The following is a 6,007-nucleotide window of genomic DNA, read 5'->3' on the forward strand; positions in this document are numbered from 1 at the left end:
GCCTTGGGTGCGAGTTCAGTGTCCTTGAGGGGGGAATTTTAACCATGAGAAAGTGTCGCTTTTTCCACCAGAGCTCGTTGGGATTGTGAAAGGTGGAGGCGGTGGAGTCTTTTTTGTGAGTGCCAAATGGGGATGAGTAAGCGATCCCAAGAGCCAGAGGTTGTTCTGGGCAATAAGGAGTGTGGCCACACTGACGTTAGCCAGCGCTCTCCTTTTATAGAGGAGAAGGGTAGCACAGAGCCAAAAGAGGCAGAGTGAAGCAGCCAAAGCTAGCAGCACATCTTAGCGGCTGCGGCCCATTCTCATCTAAGCCTGGACAGGCACCCGCAACCGCAGAGCCTGGAACGAACCGCTTGCTCAGTCCCTTTCATTTAACCCATCACTCTTTCATTTCTCCAGCTCCAGCCTCTCTCCATCTCTGTCAGTTTTTGCCTCCACCTTTGGCTCCTGCTCTATTCGTCATTCTCTTTTGCGCTTTTTTTTTTTTTTTGGCTGTCCCACTTGTCAATCTGTTAAACCTATCAGGCATTGCTCACAGGGCAAAAATGTGCCATAATGAAATAACATAGGGAATTACAGCATGTTGTGGGTGAAGATGAAACTGGTCTATTTATGAGCGCAGAACAAATAAACTAGCTTTGAGGGTACATCTGGACAGTGTTCGCCACAGAGTAGTGACAGGGCTTCGAAAAGCAGTAAAGCTGGAGGGAAAAACCATTTCACAGCCTAAGTCAGGTCGTTATGAACAAATAACGTAATGGTTGGCTTTATGTTAGCAATATTTCTGATTTTTGACTGGGTAGAGTTTGATCTTACTCTTAATTAGGCATTTTCACGCTTAAATCTGCCGAGTGCACCCACTGGATATGATTAGGAGAAAAGAAAAGCAGACACATTTTCACGGTGTATATTTCATCTTCACGCAGACAGCTGGAATGAGGTGGTGGAGCTGTGACTACAGCTTGAAAAGCTCTAATATTAAAATATAAAAAATAATATAATATAAATAAATTTCTTCTACTGTTAGAATCAAAGAGCAACGTCTTCTTAACCAATCCTTTCACCCTGAGAATGCCTCTGAATAGACAAGAATGCCATGCAGCCAGAAGCATTGCACCTGCTGTTCTTTGCACCTGAAAGCAATGACAGGAAATGTAGCATGAAGTGTTGTTGCTATGGTTTCCTATAAAAACACTGGGTAAAAAGAGTAGTGGTTATAGTAAGTGCAAAGTGGCCTGATATACTGCACTCCACTGAGGCTGAAGTCATCGACCATGAGTCAGTGAATGGCTGGAAAAACATCAAAAAGAGACGTTCACATCCGACGTTAAACATTCTTTTAGAGGCAGGGAAGGGCTTCAGAGACAGAAACAAGGCAAAGCATTTCCTTATTGTTTGACTTTCCCTATCTTTAAACCTTGCATATGCCGACATTTAAGCGTGGACAGAGACAAAATAAGTATTGAAAATTGACCATAAGTAAGTTGACTGTGTCTAACTGAGAAGCACCTTCTACAGCTGACAAACGAAGCTAACGCTGATGAGCAAAAAACTGCAGTTCCTCTGATTGCCGCTCATGGATCTCTCCAGCAGTGAGTCAGTCCCCTAAGTTAAAATCTCCACTATTACAGCAGAAATGATTATGTTCACAGCCTGATACCAAAACTGTTTTACTCGTTATAGCTAATTTCACCCTTCATAACAGCTGTATAAGAGGTGATTATTATTATAACTGACACATTCGTATAGAATTAAGGCTTAAAACTAGGGTTTGGCGTCTGTGAATGATGGGTGGATGGTGACACAGGCAGCTGTAGCGTCTAGCTGTCTGTTAGGCCTCACCTCAGCTAATTGGGCTGTTTTTAGGCTGTGGGAGCCTTTTGTAGCATTTTAATGCAATTACCTGATCAAGAATATGGCTGATCTGCGGTTAATTGTACTAACAGACCGTCCAAAAAAGTCTGAGTTCCAGTTTTGATGAGTGAAATTATCAGATTTTATTTGGATTTTACTAAACTAATGAGGCATCTTTGCACAATGCACTCAAACCTAACTAGCTTGCAAACCAAGGCAATTAGTGTTTGTTGAAAGCTGGCACTTCATCCTCCCACTCAGAACGGTCACTTGGAGACATAAAACAGTAGTAAAGGTTTAAAATGTGGACTATGGTAGAAACTAAACAGCCTCAGGAGCTAAAGAAGTATGCCTATAAGATAATGTTACTTAACAATATTTAGTAGACATCTGAACCATAGAGTGTGAGGGTTAATATTGCTAACCAAGCCTTTTCGTGACATTAACACACTTCATAGGAAAGCTTGTTTCGCCCGCTGAAAAAAATCTCTGTTTTTTTAACCAGTCAATAAGTCAACAATAAGTCAACATTTCAAGTTATTTTCTCCGTTTTAACTGATTTTCTCAAGAGCCCAAGTTAGCAAGCTGGAATTTTGAGATGATAACCTTTTTTTTTTTTTGCTTATGAATATCAAAATATCTTTTTATTTCAGTTGCAGGACACAAGCTTCTATACTATTGTACACCATGGTTCAGGTCTGTGCTTCTGTTTGCTGTTCTGCATCATTTTGGCTTCGCAGCCTTTCACTGTTAACTATTGTTTGTGTGTTCGCATGTTACCTGTGCAGGTCTTTGGAGATATTTAATGCCAAGTTTGCAGCAGTGGTTCATTGGCATTAGCTGCCGATTAGCTACTGACACTTCTAACGCTGTCTTTTTCCAAGGTGGATTACTTTCATTAACTTATTAATGAACAGAATGAAGGAAAGCTGCTGTTTCTGGGTTCCATGTGAAAGTTAATTGACTTTTTCTTTACTATTTTGTACAAAGCAGGCTTTCTTTCTTGTGTTTTATGCTAAGCTAAGCTAAAACCATCCTCACGTCAGCTTAGTACTCAGACATACTTAGCTCTCAATACTTCGCCATAATATATATTTTCCTTCTGTGTGGCAGTGTCCTCACTTGAGCTGCAGGTCTCATAACAGGACAAAAAAAGCACCGCTGTCCTCTGGAGCGATGAGGACAAAGAAGGGGAACGAGCCACCAAAGCGTGCTTTCAGTGACACGGTGAGCGAGATCGGACTCTTTCTCATTACACACCACCCTCACTTTGCTCTAAGGATTCTCTTCCTCTCACACACACAGAGGTCAGTCATCCATCCAGATTACAACACCCGCTGTGGGGGTTGTGGGTGGGTTCCTGCCTGATACTGAAAGGAGCTCTCACTTTGACACTGTTATTTCTGGAGCGCCTTCGCCTGATCGTCATCTGCTTGGAGCACTCTCCACTCAAACCTGCACATTTAGCTCATGTTCACTAAAGCTAACTCGCAGCATGACAAGCAGCAAGATGACGATAAAACTGGCTGTAATTCACTGCTGAAACGTACTGTATGTACGCTCAATGTTTCCCTTAGTGACACCGTACTGAAAGATTTAGTGAATATGAATAAAAGTTGTTCATATAAGGTGGAATGTCAAAACCTTTTTTAGTCCTTTTCTATTAATTCCCCCTAAAATTTCTCAATAACTATAAATGCTGAGTTAATAACACTGTACCAATGAATAATACAGCATTTTATAATAAAAATAAGACAGACTGAACAAACCACAAATGATTCTAAATCTTGGTGAATCATCCATACAACCTTGTAAGAAAAAAAAAAAGGAAAACAAGAAGCAGTAAATTCAACATGCAATGTTCCACAGTAAATCTTTTAGTTATTCTTTAGCAGTAAATTCAGCTTGGATTTTATCATTTGTAGGTCGTCCATAGGTGAAGTAGCTGTGCTGATACATTTGAAAAATCCCTGTTTGGAAAATAGGTCAACATTAATCCAAAATCTTTACAACCGTGTTTGGCATGCAACCACAAATCGAGGTCAGAAAATTCCTCTGGCTTGCAAATTCGAAAGCCGTGCTGTTTAACCTTGTCCTGTAGTTACTGTAAGCCTGGGGAGTTTGCATGTTCTCTGCTATTTTTCAGCTGCTTCTGGTTGTTTTCGCATTGGCCCGAGTGCAGCTCGTCATCTGTTCAATTTGGGTTTTTCATTTCAGTAATAAAGCTAAGCTATCATTAAAATAAATTGTGTGTATTCGATTTTTTTCTTTTTCAGGAGGATTTAATTTCAGGCCACTTTTTGTCTTGACCCAGAGGTTGGCCATGTCAGTAAAAGCTTCACCCTCCCTCAGGCTTTGTGAAGAGTGACCAGGAAAAACAGAGTGGAGAGCTGTGGGGATAAATAGTAATAAAAAAAAAAACACTAATAAAACCTGGGATGAGGCTGTAACGAGCATTAGGTCTACCTCCCGTGTCTGGCATCTCCCGGGAACTCTTGCAGAGCAACAGATGGTAAACTCTGAGTGACTCAGCTGCAGCTCGTTCATGCATGGTCCTCTACTGGCACCTGCAGGTCACATGCAGTAAGGATCGACTGCGCTTTAAGTTACAAATAAGAGGAAAAGTTGCACTATTTGCCATCTTTTCAAATGCTCACTGTGTGCCACTTTCACACATAGCACCACTCTACCCTCAACACGCCCTGGAACGGCTTAATGAATCAACTTAGTGCAATAAGTGAAGTTTCGACAGCTATTGTGAGTGATGATGAAGAGATCTCCACACAGCCTCGGGCTCTAATCATAAACACATGTGAGTCTTCCCACTATCTGGGCCAATTATAGGCTGCAGACACTAAACAATCTATCACAGGCGTATAGAAAAATGACCCCCCTGATACAAAAGAAGGGATGAAAAATGGCATGGAATGTGAAGAGGTGAGAGCAGATGGATTATGAACTATAAATGTATAACAAATGAACCGAGCAGGGGGCTCAGGACTGCCAGACCTTCTCAATCAATCACCGCTCTAACAAGACGGAGGGCAGCGCGCTGTCGTCTCAAAGTGAAGGACTTGCAAGCGGCAAATTCCACGATCGGATGAGAGTGGCACACAAAACACACAAGTCCGCACACAAAAAGAGGAATGAGCAGTTGGAAGGTCTCTCTGCAGGATGTTTATGAGGCTTTGCAAGGTTAAGAACTCATCAAACAGCTCTGTCCTCCCCTGTCTGTGTCCGCTGTTCTGCACACCAGTGTTACAGACAGACAGATGCCATGTGGTCACTCCAACGCTTCAGGCCAAAGTCAACGTCAGCAACAACTTCTTTAGGTATTGCAGGTTAAGAGCATTTAATTATATTTGACAACTGAAGCTAAATCTGTCACAAAGTGAAATATGAAATACTTACTTTTAGTAAATATACACCTGCTTTTACAATAATAAAACCTGTGTTAGTTAGTTACTTTGCTGATACAAATGGCCAACGAATACAAAAAAATGGCCATATTCATAAATATGAATGAAACTCAAGTCATTTTCTATTCTGCTCTGTGTGTATGGGTGTACTCAACTCAGAATCACAGCCACACTTTAAACTTTAGCTGAACTGCTCGGCCCCCCTCAGCCGCAGTTTAGATTATGATTTTCTTTTGCATTATTGATGTGAATGGAGTGCCACAGAAATGAGTCCTAAAACTCAGAAATAAATTGGGTCATTCCATAAAAAATCACCTCCCACCTCATGCAAGCTTAAATTCCTAGGGCCTTAAATTGTTTGAATTATGTAATGTGTCCAAACTATTCTAAAGAGCAGGTAAATGCCAATGTCATCTGGCATACGATGATAAAATGTAGGTTAAAAAAAGAGTTTCATATGATCTAATGTGCTTTGAACAGTCACCTAAGCCCCATCATGATCCAAGCCTTGAAAATTTACCCAGAATGCACTTTTCTGATGTTCCCTCCAGCAAATTATTAGAAAACCGATCAAACATCCAGAGTACCAGTGCTGGTTTCTTTTCCTTTGTGTCACAGACATTAAACTGCTGCACGTTATTCAAACTGCGATGTGTCCCATCATATTGATGTTCCGAGCTGCTTATAGAAAGAATCATATTGAACTAAAACCAGATTTTGCCTTTAGACTGTAA

General features: G+C 41.1%; 1 long non-coding RNA gene across 1 annotated transcript; it reads left to right on the forward strand.

Annotated features, from left to right (window-relative positions):
* The first annotated feature begins 1,236 nt into the window (after positions 1 to 1,236).
* On the forward strand, positions 1,237 to 4,013 carry LOC120433446. The gene is made up of 3 exons (XR_005608565.1): positions 1,237 to 1,592; positions 2,968 to 3,081; positions 3,160 to 4,013. It is a non-coding gene; the product is annotated as an uncharacterized LOC120433446 (long non-coding RNA).
* Positions 4,014 to 6,007: the final 1,994 nt, after the last annotated feature.

The sequence above is a fragment of the Oreochromis aureus genome, linkage group 16, assembly GCF_013358895.1.
Source record: "Oreochromis aureus strain Israel breed Guangdong linkage group 16, ZZ_aureus, whole genome shotgun sequence".
NCBI lineage: Eukaryota > Metazoa > Chordata > Actinopteri > Cichliformes > Cichlidae > Oreochromis > Oreochromis aureus.